This window comes from Arachis hypogaea, chromosome 17 (assembly GCF_003086295.3).
Source record: "Arachis hypogaea cultivar Tifrunner chromosome 17, arahy.Tifrunner.gnm2.J5K5, whole genome shotgun sequence".
NCBI classification, from domain to species: domain Eukaryota; kingdom Viridiplantae; phylum Streptophyta; class Magnoliopsida; order Fabales; family Fabaceae; genus Arachis; species Arachis hypogaea.
The window spans coordinates 110,405,950-110,422,745 of NC_092052.1; the positions used below are offsets into that span (position 1 = coordinate 110,405,950).

General features: G+C 40.3%; 1 pseudogene; it reads right to left on the reverse strand.

Annotated features, from left to right (window-relative positions):
* Positions 1–14,708: 14,708 nt before the first annotated feature.
* Positions 14,709–16,364, reverse strand: LOC112766246 (aldehyde oxidase GLOX-like; annotated as a pseudogene).
* Positions 16,365–16,796: the final 432 nt, after the last annotated feature.

The following is a 16,796-nucleotide window of genomic DNA, read 5'->3' on the forward strand; positions in this document are numbered from 1 at the left end:
ATAGATTTTGTTCCTCTTGGCTATGGTAGAGTAATTAGTGACGCTTGAGTTATCTAATTCCTTTGTTGATTGATAATTGGAGAGATTGCTAATTGGTTTGGAGTGCACTAAAGCTAGTCTTTCCTTGGGAGGTGGCTAGGACTTGTGGCTCAAGTCAATTCATCCACTTGACTTTCCTTTAATTAGTAAGGGTTAACTAAGTGGTAGCAATGAACAATTCTCATCACAATTGAGAAGGATAACTAGGATAGGACTTCTAGTTCTCACACCTTTCCAAGAGCCTTTTATAGTTTTTAGTTTATTTTCATTGCCATTTACTTTTCATGCTCCTTATCCAAAACCCCAAAATAACTCATAACCAATAACAAGACACTTCATTGTAATTCCTAGGGAGGACGACCCGAGGTCCAATACTTCGGTTTATAAATTTTAGGGGTTTGTACTAGTGACAAACAACTTTTTGTATGAAAGGATTAGTGATTGGTTTAGAAACTATACTTGCAACGAGAATTCATTTGTGAAATTCTAAACCATAAAAAATTCAATCGTCAAAATGGCGCCGTTGCCGGGGAATTGCAATGGTGTTATGTTATCGGTTGTTGTACATATGTGAATAGTGTGAATATCTTGCTTTTTGCTTTATTTGCTAGTTGTAGAATTTTATTTCTCTTATTTTCCATTATCTTTTGATTTTTTGTTTTCTCTTTCCATTATGAATTCTTATTTTGGCTATGAGTGTGATTACAACTATGTTGTAGGTGATGAGGACTATAATGGAGATGTGTATCAAGGATGGGACAATCAAAGGTGGGAAGAGCAATATGCTTATGATCAATCCTCTTGGCAACAACCTCCACCAATGCACTATGAAGAAGAGCCATTCTATGATGCATATCAATCCAATGGCTATGGTGAATCTCCTTGTGACTTTCAAGAACCACCACCATATGCCTATGAGTCATATCCTCAACATGAACCTCAACCACACTCACAAGCCTATTTTCAACAAACACCTCCATATGACCATGATCCTTACCTACCATACCAACCTCCTTTTGAACCATATGAGCCATACATGGAACCACAATTCCAAGATTACTACTCCCAAGAACCACTTCAATACACACCACCACCTCACCAAGAAGAACCACCTTCCTATAATGAACCCTTTCTCCAAGACAATGAACCTTCTTATCCTCTCCAACCTCTAATGGATGGAACCCTTGGTGTTCTTCTTCAAGGACATGAGGAGATGACAAGGGATGTGCAACAATTCATGACCGCCTTGGATGCGGTGGTAAACCGGTTAGCATCCCAACTTTTGGACACTCAAGGAACTCCCATGGCTCAAGAAGAGCATAGCATGAAGGAGAGATTGGAAACTCCGGTGGAAAAGGAGGAAGGCTACTTTGTGTTAGAACAATTGGAGGAACCTATGACCATTGAAGAAGAGGAAGAAGTGGTTGAAGACTTAGGAGATGCGAAACTTCCATGGGAAGCTAAAATCAAAGAAAATCCCTCCAAGAAGAGTAAATTTGATGTTGAGGAGGAATGTGCACAACCTCCAAGGCATATTCTATATGAAGACTTGGAGAGAATGAAGCAAGAATTGAGTTCCCTTGGTGATGAAGATCATGCATCCAATCTTCTTGGTGAAGAATCCTTTGAATTTGAAGAACCCTCTCCCAATGAATTTAAAAGTGATGTGGAGGTAGATTTCTCTCAACCTCCCATTTATGACTTGAGTGATGGAGACGAGCTAGATGAAGTTGATGAAAAAAGGATTGAGAATGAAGAAGTTTATGAAGAGGTGGAGATTGACAAGGAAGAACACAAGGGAGTGAAGCTCGCTAGCACATTGGAGATACCTCTCCCCAAGCCACCACCATCCATTCTCTCATTCAAGTGGGTAAATTCCTTATGCTCAAGCTTTATTATTCCCCTTGAATATGGTTTGCTTAAGACGGATGGTCAACTAAGACATATTTGTGGCTTTAAGAGTAAAAAGGAGATGGTTAGTGGTTTGAAATATTATTCTAGGTTCATTATGGTTGCATGCTCAAGGCTTAATTGTAAAAGTTGGTGTAGAACTAGATCGCTTGGGTCTAGAAGGATGTTTGGTCATTTCCTTGAGAATTCACTTTGCTCACCACCCACATGGATTAATGATAATCAACTTGGAGATGGGTGTGAAAACAAAATGTGGGATCCCGGATTACAAGAGGATCAACTTTGGGAGCCCCAAGCTTGTGAAGAACTCCATCAAGACTTGGCTCAATCCATGAAGAATCTTGGGGCACAATGGAGAACCAAGCATTGGTGGGAGTTCTAAGATGAATACAAGCACAAGCCACCTTGATGAGGAGCTCCCCATAAGTCCAACTTAAGGACAATAAACAAAAGTGCTAGGTGGGAGACAACCCACCATGGTAAAATCCTTTCATTTTCTCTTTTGTATATATTGGTAGAATTAGCTTAATTTCATGTTTTGTTTAGTTAGTTGAGTATGTTTGGTAGTTTAAGTATGTTAAATAAGGTTTTATGGTGTTTGGTAGCTGTTTGGAGGTTGGGAATGCTTGGATTGGTGCAAAAACATAGAAAAAATTTTGAAAAACAGAGCACCATCCACGCGTACGCGTACATGGCGCGTACGCGCACTTACAACATTTTCGACCATCCACGCGCGCGCGCCATGCGTGCGTACGCGTGGATTGAGAAGTTCCAACCTCCATACATTTTCCAGAGAGTTGTGCCTGCGCCGCGCCAACGTTGTGCCTCTGGCACAAACCTATTTGCGCGCTCGCGCACATGACGCGTACGCGTCACTCTCGAAATAAGCTATCCGCGCGCGCGCGGCATGCGCGCGTACGCGCGGATTTCCTTCCTTCACCACATTTCTTTTCTTCTCCTCTTTCTATTTCTTTCCTTCTCCTTTCTCCTACCCCTCATCCAACACTTCCAAACACCATGGATAACCATTTATTTTAGTTAGTTAATTAGTTAGTTGGTTAGTTAATTAGTTAGTTTTAGTTTAGCTTTCATTTTATTTTCTCTCTTTTCATTATACGTGTTGGATTATTGACTTTGTTTATTATACATTGCTGCCCTTATTGCCTAAGTACTATTTTAGCATGAATGTTTTTTAATCTTTGTTGGATTCTATGATTGAGGTTATATTTTGTTACTTGGTTTTGAGTTCTTCATGCTTACCTTTTGAAAAATACCAAGTGATGAGAATTGTCTTCGATCTTATAACTCTTTTGAATTGCATGTTGTAGCTAGCCACCATGTGATTTGGATCCTTTTCCTTTGATTAGGCAATCTCTTGATGGATAATGTTGAGAATTTACCTTAATGCTTTGTATTTCATGATTATATCCATCCATATGTTTGACTTGAATGCTTTCATGCTTCTCTAATGCTTGTCTTACCTTACAAGCTTACTTAAAGCATCTCAAGCACACTAGGATAAGTGAAGTGCATGCTTCTTTTGTGACATAGCTTTTATGCTAATGTGTATTCTAAACCGCGCAATTTAGAATTCACACACCTAATATTTCTTAATGTCACACTAATTCACTCACTCAATTCTAGTGATTTACCTCATTCCAACAATGTATGCTTCCTTGCTTTTATATCTTCTCATCTTATGGTGTTATATTTTTGTTTTTCATAATGAATGCACCACAAGCAACCATGGAAGCGGAAGAAAGAACAGATAGCAATCCGGAGAGTCGCCGTACCCCCTTGCTCATCTTTGAGTGCACCGAGGACGGTGCAAACTTTTAAGTGTGGGGAGGTCGTCCGACCGGTCGGCGATTTTGGGTGACAAATTTCTAATCCCAACACACTTTTGCATTTCATTTTAGGTTTTTTGGATTTTTGTTGCATTTTCTTATTTTTGCATATATATACACAATAAGCTTAGTCAAAATAATGAAATTTTCCAAGGATTTCTATCTATAGGGCACCAATTGATTTGAGTGGAAAACTTTTCATAGAACTTGCTTGAATTATATATTTTGTGGAACATGATTTATGAGCTAAGAACACAAGCTTGTGAGATTTGAGCCTAACGGTGTGGTTACATCTTATAACCACTTATTTTTCCTTCTTGTGTGCATTATTCCCTTCCTATGATTGTGATCTTTGATTTGTTTGATTCTTTATGTCCATTATTTGGTGTATTCATGCATTTATATGATTGAGGCCATCATTTCATTAGCTCACTTATCCAAATAGCCTTACCTTTTACTCTCCTTTGTTAGCCGATTTTGAGCCTACGCTTAACCCACTTGTTCTTATTTTAGCACATTACAAGCTTTAAAGCGGAAAACAATGAATGTCCTTTATTTGGATCTTTGATTGGCTTAGGCTAGTGAGTGTGAGTGTCATCCAAGAGTGGAAAAACTTTGGGACATTGGTTGGGATAAAAGGATGTTTGTGTTTTGTATTTTTATATTGGGGAATTGGTACATATTCATGTATTGATTAAATGTATAGACCTTATGCATTGATGTTCTTGTGTATAGTTTGAAAGAAAAAAGAAAAATGAAAAGAAAAAGAAATAAAAGTGAAAAAGAAAAAAAAGAAAAGAAAAGAAAAAATGTATATAGAAAAAGAAAGAAAAAAAAAAGAAGAGCAATAAAGGGGACAAAATGCCCCAAAATGAAGCTCAATAAGAATCAATGCATAAGTGTTGTGAAATGAAAAGAAAATGCATGAGTATGTGAAAAAGTGAGGAATGGGTAGTTAGGTTAGTACTTAATTGTATAGGTCATTATATAGGTTAGGTGGGAAAGTTTAAGTTAATCAAAGATTCAAATCCTAAGTCCACTAGCCATATATGACCCTACCTTGACCCTAAACCCATTACAACCTAAGGAAAAGACCTCATGATAATTGTATGCATGCATTGAATAATTGTTGATTGTTAGATGAAAAAAACAAATCTTGGAAAGCATGATTAGGGGAGAATTGAGAGAATAAACCCCAAACACCGAGTGATTAGAGTGCAAACACTTCCGGTGAGGGTTCGATGCTCAATTCCTTGATTCCCGGCTTTCATGAGCGTTCTTCTCGCAAGTCTACTTGAACTTCATTTTGATATTCGAATTGGTAGGATTCATGAATCGTTATATGATCTTGGCCCTACTTGTGCACGTATGACTTGGAGGATTGATTTATTTTTAACCAAGTAGGTACAACCATTTTGCATTTAGTTGCATATAGTTTAGGTTGCATATAGTTCATTTACATGGAATAAATGCCATACCCTTATTTCATTCTTGGCTTAAGCATGAGGACATGCTTGGATTAAGTGTGGGGAGGTTGACAAACCCCATTTGTAGGGTTTATCTTGTATTGATTTTTGGGGATTTTATCAACTTTTACCCACATTTATTCAATGAAATAGCATGGTTTTATAACTTCTCCCTTAATTGTGCTTAAGAGTGAAAACATGCTTTTTAGGACTTAAAATAGCTAAATTTAATTCATCTTGATTCTATTAGATGCCTTGATACGTTTGTTAAGTGATTTCAGATTTAGGAGGCAAAGATTGGATTAAGAGAATGAAGAAAAGGCATGTAAAGTTTGAGAACTCATGAAGAAATGATGGAACCAAAAAGCTGTCAAGCCTGACCTCTTCGCACTTAATTGACCATAACTTGAGCTACAGAGGTCCAAATGATGCGGTTCCAGTTGGGTTGGAAAGCTAACATCCGGGGCTTCGAAACAATATAAGATTTTCCATAGTTGCATCGCGCATAGAGGCGCGCACGCGCACAGTACGCGGACGCGCCGTTGGTGGCACATGACTCACTTAATGCAACACGTGGCCAGCGATTTTAGAAGCCTTGTGGGCCCAATCCAACTCATTTCTGATGCTATTTAAGCCAAGGATTGAAGGGGGATCAATATACTTTAATCATTAGTTTTTAGTTTAGTTTTGAGAGTTAGTTTCTAGAGAGAGAAGCTCTCACTTCTCTCTAGAATTAGGATTAGGTTTAGTTTAATAACCTTAGATCTAGATTTTAATTCATGCTTTCATCTCCTTCTACCTTTCAATTCCTTGTTATTACATTCATTCTTCTTCTATTCTTTTGTTGTGATTTCCTTTATGTTGTTCTTATGTTTTGTTGTAGATCTACTTTTACTCCTTCTATTTTCTTTCAATTCAATTAGAGGTAATTCATAATAATTGTGTTCCTTTTGATTGTTGTTATTAATTCATTGCCATAATTGTTGTTAGATTCTATTTTTGTTATCAAATTACTTTGCTTTTCTTTTATGCCTTCTAAGTGTTTGATGAAATGCTTGGTTGGATTTTAGTATAGATTTTGTTCCTCTTGGCTATGGTAGAGTAATTAGTGACGCTTGAGTTATCTAATTCCTTTGTTGATTGATAATTGGAGAGATTGCTAATTGATTTGGAGTGCACTAAAGCTAGTCTTTCCTTGGGAGGTGGCTAGGACTTGTGGCTCAAGTCAATTCATCCACTTGACTTTCCTTTAATTAGTAAGGGTTAACTAAGTGGTAGCAATGAACAATTCTCATCATAATTGAGAAGGATAACTAGGATAGGACTTCTAGTTCTCACACCTTTCCAAGAGCCTTTTATAGTTTTTAGTTTATTTTCATTGCCATTTACTTTTCATGCTCCTTATCCAAAACCCCAAAATAACTCATAACCAATAACAAGACACTTCATTGTAATTCCTAGGGAGGACGACCCGAGGTCCAATACTTCGGTTTATAAATTTTAGGGGTTTGTACTAGTGACAAACAACTTTTTGTATGAAAGGATTAGTGATTGGTTTAGAAACTATACTTGCAACGAGAATTCATTTGTGAAATTCTAAACCATCAAAAATCCAATCGTCAGTCACCTTATAATAACCTTTTCCTAAAACTTCACTAATCTTGTATGGTCCCTTCCAATTGGCAGCGAGCTTTCCTTCCCCAGACTTGTTGACTCCAATGTCGTTTCTGATTAAGACCAAGTCGTCTGGGGCGAAACTCCTTCGAATGACTTTTCTGTTGTATCTCGTAGTCATCCTTTGTTTCAACGTTGCTTCTCTTATCTGGGCTTGCTCTCGGACTTCGGGGAGCAATTCAAGCTCCTCTTTGTGCCCCTGTACATTTCCGACCTCATTATGGAGGATCACCCTTGGACTTTGTTCGTTGATTTCTACTGGTATCATGGCTTCTACGCCATAGACAAGTCGGAAGGGTGTTTCTCCTGTGGCAGATTGTGGCGTCGTCCGGTAGGCCCATAGCACTTGCGGGAGCTCATCAGCCCAAGCTCCTTTTGCATCTTGTAGTCTTTTCTTTAGCCCCGCCAGTATGATTTTGTTAGCTGCCTCTGCTTGTCCATTTGCTTGTGGATGCTCCACCGAGGTGAACTGGTGTTTTATTTTCATACTGGCTACTAGGCTTCTGAAGGTAGAGTCGGTGAACTGAGTTCCATTATCTGTGGTAATGGAATGAGGTATCCCATACCTTGTGATGATATTTTTGTAGAGGAACCTCCGACTTCTCTGGGCAGTGATGGTGGCCGATGGTTCTGCTTCTATCCACTTTGTGAAGTAGTCTATTCCCAGAATTAAGTATTTGACTTGTCCTGGGGCCTGGGGAAAAGGTCCTAACAGATCCATCCCCCATTTTGCAAAGGGCCATGGAGAAGTTATACTAATTAGCTCCTCGGGGGGAGCCACGTGGAAATTTGCGTGCATCTGGCATGGTTGGCATCTTTTCACAAATTCTGTGGCATCCTTCTACAAAGTCGGCCAATAGAACCCAGCTCGGATTATTTTTCTTGCTAGCGACCTGGCTCCGAGGTGGTTTCCGCAGATCCCATTATGAACCTCTTCTAGTACTTCAGTTGTCCTTGAGGTCGGTACGCACTTTAGCAATGGTGTTGATATTCCTCTTTTATAGAGGGTATTTTTCACCAAAGTGTAGCATTGTGCTTCCCTCCGGATTTTCTTGGCCTCTTTTTCCTCTTTGGGGAGGATGTCGAATTTTAGGTATTCGACCAAAGGGTTCATCCATCCGAGGTTTAACCCGGTTACTTCAAGGACTTCCTGCTTGTCCTCTGTTTTTATCACAGAGGGTTCTTGGAGAGTTTCCTGGATCAAACTTCTATTATTTCCTCCTGGTTTGGTACTGGCTAACTTGGAGAGGGCGTCTGCTCTGCTATTCAGGTCCCGAGTTATGTGTCTGATCTCAGTTTCTGCAAAGCGCCCAAGATGCTCCAGAGTTTTTTCCAAGTATCTTTTCATATTCGGGTCTTTAGCCTGATACTCTCCATTTATTTGGGAGGTCACTACTTGGGAATCGCTAAATATCAGTACCTGGGTTGCACTGACCTCTTCTGCTAGCTTTAATCCTGCAATCAGGGCTTCATATTCTGCCTGATTGTTGGAAGCTGGAAATTCAAATTTGAGGGAAACTTCTATCTGTGTTCCCCCTTCATTGGCTAGTATTATGCCTGCACCGCTTCCTGTTTTGTTTGAGGATCTATCTACGTATAGTTCCCATGTAGTCGGCTTCTCCTCTTGATCTCCTGCATATTCTGCTATAAAGTCGGTGAGGCATTGGGCTTTTACCGCTGTCCGAGTTTCGTACTTTAAGTCGAACTCAGAGAGCTCTATCGCCCACTGGACCATTTTCTCCCTGCAACATCTGCCTTTTGGAGGATTTGCTTCATGGGTTGGTTTGTTCGGACTCTTATTGTGTGGGCTTGGAAGTAGGGTCTTAACCTCCGCGAGGCTATTACTAAGGAGCACGCAAACTTCTCTAGCTTGCGGTACCTTAGCTCGGAACCCTGTAGAACTTTGCTGGTGAAATATACTGGATGATGTCCAACCTCATCCTCTCGTATTAGGGCCGATGCGACAGCTTTGTCGGCTACAGACAAATATAGGACAAGCTCTTCCCCCACTAGAGGTCGGGTGAGGATTGGAGGTTGGCTCAAGAACTTTTTGAACTCTTGGAATGCTTCTTCGCATTCTGGAGTCCACTCGAACTGGCATCCTTTTCTCAGCAGAGAGAACAGTGGAAGGTATCTTAATGCTGACCCTGCCAAGAACCTGGAAAGGGCTGCAAGTCGGCCATTTAATTGTTGGACTTCCCTCAAGCAAGTCGGGCTTTTCATTTCTAGGATAGCTTTGCACTTGTCAGGATTCGCCTCGATCCCTCTTTGGGTTAGCATAAATCCTAGGAATTTCCAGCCTCCACCGCGAAGGTGCATTTTGTGGGATTTAGTCTCATCCCATGCGCCCTTATGGTGTTGAAAACTTGCGTGAGGTCCGTAAAAAGGTCGGCCTCTTCCCGAGTTTTTACTAGCATGTCGTCTACGTAGACCTCCATTAAGTGCCCGAGGTGGGAAGTGAACACCTTGTTCATCAGCCTTTGGTACGTGGCCCCTGCGTTTTTTAATCCAAAAGGCATGACCACGTAGCAATAATTTGCTCTAGGTGTGATGAACGATGTCTTTTGCTGGTCTGGCTTGTACATAGGGATCTAGTTGTATCCCGAGTAGGCATCCATAAACGACAAGTATTGATACCCTGAGCTGGAGTCCACTAAAGTATCAATGCTTGGGAACGGGTATGGGTCCTTGGGACATGCCTTATTCAGGTCGGTGTAGTCGACGCACATCCTCTACTTGCCGTTTTGTTTCTTGACCAGCACCACATTTGCTAGCCATGTTGGATATTTAACTTCTCTGATGAAGCCGGCCTCTAGGAGTGCTTGTACCTGCTCTTCTACCGCTTGAGCTCATTCTGTGCCGAGCTTACGCCTTTGCTGCTGTACAGGTCAAGACCCTGGGTGTACAGAGAGCCTGTGGGATATGAGCTCGGGTTTATCCCTGGCATGTCGGAAGCTTTCTAGGCGAAGAGGTCGGAATTTTCTTTTAGGAGCTTTGTCAACTTTTGTTTTAAGCTTTCTTCCAGGTTGGCTCATATGTTGGTATTTTTTCCTTCCTCTTCACCGACCTGTATTTCTTCAGTTTGTCCTCCTGGTTGGGGGCGCAGCTCTTCTTTGGTTCTTGTGCCACCGAGCTCTATGGTGTGGACTTCCTTGCCTTTCCCTCTCAGGTTCAGGCTTTCATTGTAGCATTTTCTTGCCAGCTTCTGATCTCCTCACGCTGTTGCTATCCCCGCAAATGTCGGAAATTTCATGCAAAGGTGAGGGGTAGACACCACCGCTCCAAGTCGATTTAGGGTAGCTCTGCCAATCAAGGCATTATATGCTGACCCCACGTCGAGGACTATGAAGTCTATGCTCAGAGTTTTGGATTTTTTCCCCTTTTCGAAGGTCGTGTGGAGGGTAGAAATTCCAGTGGTTTTATTGGCGTGTCGCCTAATCCATATAAGGTGTCGGGGTAGGCTCTTAACTCCTTTTCATCCAGCCCTAACTTGTCGAACGCGGGCTTGAAAAGGATATCTGCCGAACTCCCTTGGTCTACTAGAGTTTTGTGGAGGTGGGCATTGGCTAGGATCAGGGTTATCACCACTGGATCATCATGTCCAAGAATTATTCCTTGCCCATCCTCCTTTGTGAACGAGATTGTGGGGAGGTCGGGTGGTTCACTCCCGACCTGGTAAACCCGCTTGAGGTGTCTCTTGCGAGAGGACTTGGTGAGTCCTCCACCCGCGAATCCTCCCGAGATCATATGTATATGTCTCTCGGGAGTTTATGGTGGTGGGTCTCTCCTGTCCCCGTCCTCTCGCTTTCTCTTCCCATGATTGTCCGACCTTTCCATGAGATATCTATCAAGCCGACCTTCTCTGGCCAGCTTTTCTATCACATTTTTAAGGTCGTAGCAATCATTTGTTAAATGACCATAGATCTTATGGTACTCACAGTAATCACCGCGACTTCCTCCCTTTTTATCTTTAATGGGCTTGGGAGGTGGCAGCTTTTCAGTGTTGCAGATCTCTCTGTATACATCCACCATGGAAACCTTTAGAGGAGTATAAGAGTGATATTTCCTTGGCCTGTCGAGACCGAGTTCTTCTTTCTTCTTGGGCTCTCTTTCCTTCTCTTTTGCAGAGTGGGAATGCCCAGGTCGCCAACTCGGCTCTCGTAGTCTGGCATTTTCCTCTATGTTGATGTACTTTTCTGCTCTTTCCTGTACATCGCTCAGGGAGGTGGGGTGCCCTTTTGATATGGACTGTGAGAAGGGACCTTCTCTAAGCCCATTCACTAACCCCATGATGACAGCTTCGGTGGGCAGGTCCTGAATCTCTAAACATGCTTTATTGAACCTTTCCATATAGTCCCGTAAAGGTTCTCCGACCTCCTGCTTTATTCCCAGGAGGCTCGGCGCATGTTTTACTTTATCCTTTTGGATGGAGAACCTCATCAAGAATTTTCTAGAGAGGTATTCAAAGCTGGTGACTGACCTCGGCGGGAAGCTATCGAACCACTTCATCGCCGCTTTTGACAAGGTAGTTGGAAAGGCTTTGCAGCGAGTTGCATCAGAAGCATCAGCCAGATACATCCGACTTTTGAAATTGCTTAAGTGATGCTTCGGGTCTGTGGTTCCGTCATAGAGGTTCATATCAGGACTTTTGAAGTTTCTTGGAACTTTTGCCCTCATGATGTCCTCACTAAACGGATCTTCTCCTCCCAGGGGCGACTCTTCTCGATCGCCACGGGAGTTCTGACTTCTCAGAGAAGATTCTAGTCTTAAGAGTTTTTCCTCTAACTCTTTTCGTCGCTCTATCTCTTCCCTGATATTTCGCTCCGCCTCTCATTGTCATTCTAACTCCTGTTCCAATTGTTCCAAACGACCTTGGTGGCCATGGACCAACCCCATTAGCTTGGTTGCGTGGGGTGGCCCTTCTTTTCCTGACTCTTGTCCATCCGAGGAGTTTACCTTTGGATTTTTAAACCCAGAGGTGCCTTCTCGATGTGGATCGCTGGCCTCCTGGTGAGGAGTTGGGTTCGCATCGTTGTTTCCGGTGTCCAGGTTTTCCTGCTCGGAATCAGACGCCGTATGACCATCTTCCGGTGATTTGTCCGCCATTACTGGTTGATCTCTTGGGTCCTCGGCAACGGCGCCAATGTTACGATGGGTAACCAGAGATTATTGGGCTGGACTCACTGGGTTGGCCCAATCGTCTATGGAGGGAAGCCTTCGGGTGGATTCGCGTCTTCAGGGCCTCCGTCCGACTTGTGAATACGAGTGAATGGGGGTGGTACCTGCAAAGACACTCCAATGCCTAAGTCAGCAAGGGCGTAAGTAGGTCTAGAGAGTATTGGGACTTAGTGATACATGAGAAGTGTCAGTGTATTTATAGGGGTGAACCCATAACCACCGTTGAAGTAGTTCCGCCATTTAAGGTGGATAACCGTCCCCTTATCTTAGGGAAGTTGAGATATGGCTCCTGTAAGTGGTTAGAGAGATTTTAGGGGCAGTTACTCATTTGAATGAGTGTTTATCTGCCAGCTAATCCTCGTCCCGACTTCTTTAGGGTAAGTCGTGGTAAGGACCGACTTCATAGGAAGAAGGTTGGTGTAGGGCGAGGCTCAATCCTTTGGATTGGGCCTTTCATTTAGACTTGGACCTTATTATTGGGCCAGGGTATGAACAGATACAAACTCATTATATACTACTGTTTAATATTATAAGATACTAGATTTAGTCTGGCACAATGCATGAAAAAAACTAATATTCTAAATTTTTAGATAATTAAAAAATAAATGTTTTTATTTTATAATTAATTATAAAATAACCTATAGATCTCTTAAAGTTATAATAACCTATATGAAGTATTTGTTTTAAGAAATGTTTGAATTTGTAAATGGAAAAGTCTGGGGCCAACAACTTTTGTGTTTTCTGGCCAGCACTTAACCATCAAAATAAAAGTGAGTGATCTCTTACCATTAGATATAATCTAACACCATTAAAAATACTATTAATAGCCAATTGATAGTTACAAAACACTAAAATTACTGGCCCTAGCATTCCTCGTGAATACTGTCATATGTAATGTTATTTAGCTGATTTGTTAGTTGATGTATTTTGATTATTTTGTATATATAGCACCGTACAACTTATAAAACAAATATAAATATTAGTTTGTTTGTCAAATAATGTTTTATGGTATAATTTTAATGTTGTTGTGTCAAAGTTAAAGTGGTTGGAGAAGTTTTTAATTTTTTGATAATTCATGTGAGAGATTATAAGATGAATGAAGTAATAGTAGTAAAAGTGTTGTTAATTATATATATAAATAGATGGTAATAATATATAATTTAAATATTTATAACTGAGATTTTTTTTTAAAGATTAGGAGTGTAATTTGAATTTATGATCTTTAGATGAGTATGAAAAAATTATGTTATTTAAGTCATAGCTCATTGACTTATAATTGAAAATTATTGTTATTATTTTAATATAGATTTTAATTTTATTTTAACCGTTACTTCATAATTAAAATACTTAATGATACGTAATAAATTCAATTAATTAAGGATATTGATTAAAAAAATACATTTTTTTTTTGTAAAGAAAGAAAATGCATATTACAAGAAAATTTTTTTAATTATTGTCACTATTTAAAATGAATGACATAATTCAATAACATTTTTTTTAATGATTATCACCTATTCAAAATAATTGATATAACATACATAATAAAAATAACTATATAACATAAATTCATGTAACAATAATTTAATATCGAACTTTAATATGACAAAAATAGATGGAGAGATAAGATAGATAGATATGGTATATTATTATAAGTTGTGAATTTTTTTTAGTGACTATAAATTGTGAAGTTTGAATAGGTGTGTTTTGTCCTCAAAATTAACACAGTAAATATTAGCCACTAATGATAAAATTAAACTATAAACGATTTTATATATATAGAAACAGTTATATAAGAATAAGAACAAATTCAAACAGAATATAACGTATTAGTATATTATTGAGGATTATTTATTTGCTTCTTTATGAGTCACGACATTTAAAATTGTCAATTAAGTTGCAGAAAATTAAATCATCGAAAATGAGAGTAAGTGATATTTTTCATCATCTTTGTTTTGAAGATATGATTTATGACGAGTGGTAGAGCCAACAATTTTTATATTTTGTAACTATTAATTAGTTATTAATAATATTTTAAATAATATAAAATTATATCTAACAATAAAAAATGGAAAAGTCTAGGGGTCAACAATTTTATCAAATTCTGGAGTCAGCATGTAACCATCAAAAAAGAGTGAGCCATTGGATGGAATCTCACATTAATCTCACATCATTAAAAGTCTCATTAATGACTATTTGATGACTATAAATTCCAAATGTTACTGACCCCTAGCATTTCTCATAAAAAATTACTCACTTTTTTTATGATTTAATGCCGATCATAAAACACAAAAAGTTGCTAGACTTCTCATGATTTATTTGATGCACACTATCCTAAATCTATTATCAACTTTCGTGGCATCACGAGTTGATCATATTCAACTTAGAACATGAACTATGGGGACTCATCAATTTCATTTCTCACATTAGCAGAACGATAAATTAGAGAAGAATAATTGAATTTAATTAAAAGAAAAACGGAGATCAAGTAAAAAAAGAAAAAATTGAAAACTCTTGCCTACATGCACTCCTATATTTTTCATAAAAAAGGCATGAAAATTTAATTTAATAATTGGGTTGAAATTTCATTCTCTTCTCAAATTAATCTGATCCAAATGCCCTCGCTTGGAATTCCTTGATGAACAGCGTAAAGAATATAGAACCCCGGTGGTGCAAGAAAGAGAGAACATGGAATTTTCACATCAAATTCAAAAGTCAAATTCTCGGAGTGTCTCAATTCTCCATTTTTTAGCTCCAACAACCTCTGATTCATGCTGAACGAGTGAGTGTTAAACGGCGGCGCGTACATTGGCATGGACACCAAATCAGGCGCAACCGTTCCATCTGTGAAGCTGATTCGCATCTTGAAGCTCTGGTTATAAGTGAGATTACTGTAACTCTGATTATTAGGGCTAACAATGGATGGTCTCAGATGCGAGAACTGGGCATCCAAGTACGGTGGCAAAAACTATTCAAATCTCAACTCCGTAGGGAACATCACTCCTTTGAACACGTAATTGCCGTGCGGGTTGCTTCCACCAACAAGAATCCTACCGTCGCGGACCAAGATGGCGGTGGAGTGATACATTCAAGCAATCTTGGACGGATTCAACTTCTCAAACCGGTTTCCGACCGGTTCATTCGGTTTGTAAAGGAAAGGCGCAAAAACCGGGTTCACTGCGTACTCAAAACCGGCTGAGCCTTCGGATGCTCCGTTTATGATCAAAACGTCGCCGTTTGGGAGCGTGATCATGTCGTTCATGGCTCTGCCTCCTGGCATGGTCTCCATGACCCATTCTGGGTCCTGATCTGTGATTTTCATCCGAGCGCATGTGTTCAAGGCAGTGAGAAACGTGCCTTGACCGGCTCGGAAGAAAGCTCCCCTGGTGGTACCACCGCAGATCAGAACCTCATCTTCCAGGGACTCTGCTTCTAGATTCTTGAGGGGAAGCAACACTGCGGAGCCTGTGCTAGGGTAACACCTAGGGTCCCCGCCAGAAATGGTAGGGTAGGTTCTGATTACGGTGTTGTTTCTGTAGTTGAACAAGATGGCGCGGTTGTCGGCGAAGATGAAGAGGTTGCCGTCGACGTTGAGGAAGACGAAAGGGTAGAGGTTGTTCTCTTCTTCGCGGAGTTTGTCAGCGGTGTCCTTCAGAAAAGGCAAGAAGTGAGTTCTAAAATCAGCGGAGGTTTTCTTTGGGAAGAACTCGTAGTTGAACTGAGCTCTTCCTCCGATGATGATCTGGCGTCCACCTGGCAGGACGTGGTTGGTGGCGTACCATCTTCTCACCAGAAGTCTGTTAGGGAGTTCGTTCCAGTTGCAGGTAGGGCAAGGGTGGAATGTCCTTACAACGCGTTCGCCGTCGCTGTCGCCGCCCGTCTGGACAAGTCTTCCGAAGGAATCAACCGAGCCGGAGGAGCACCAGACGTCGGTTTGGACGAAGAGTGGGTGGATGGATTCGACTGAGTGAGCTGTGCAGTCTGTTTTGACGGCCCTCTCGGTTGGTTCATGGCGGCACGTGCCGTTGGGTAAGGATATGTTGGAGAAACCGAAGTCGGTGCGGTCTAAGATGACGACACGGTCGTTGTGAAGAAGCTGCATGTGCATGGCTACAATGCCAATGTTTGGTTGTAGGAGTTGCCATTGTCCCTTTCCTTGAGTTGGAATTGCAACACCATTGACGGTGGCCAAGTGAAGAATATGGAAGAAGACAAAGCTGAGGAAGAGGAGCTTGAGTTGAAGAGTGGACATTTTCCGCTTTCTTTTCTCTGGAGTGAATTGAAGACTGATAGTGAGTGAGTGATGTGATTTATAGTGATTGGATATGAAATATTTTGGAAGCTTTTAATTCTTTTCTCTTTTTTAGGATAAAAACATAAAGTTACGTTGGAAGTGCGTTTTGGGAAATGGCTTCTTGAATTCAATTCAAATAAGTATGTATGTGGCCACTGGCCAGGCTCTCAATCCCTGGTTCTGGACTGGAATTGAAATTGAATCTAGATAGAGAGAGAATGCTTTTCTTTATGTTAATGGGAAAAAGTGAGGTGCTGTTTAATTTGTCCTATTCTTTATTTTTTGAAATAAAATGCGAAGAATTTCAAGTTAAATACTTACCTTGTACTCAAGATATATAACCATGAAAAAATGTCATGTATGATGTAAAGAAATGCTAGTCACTTACTA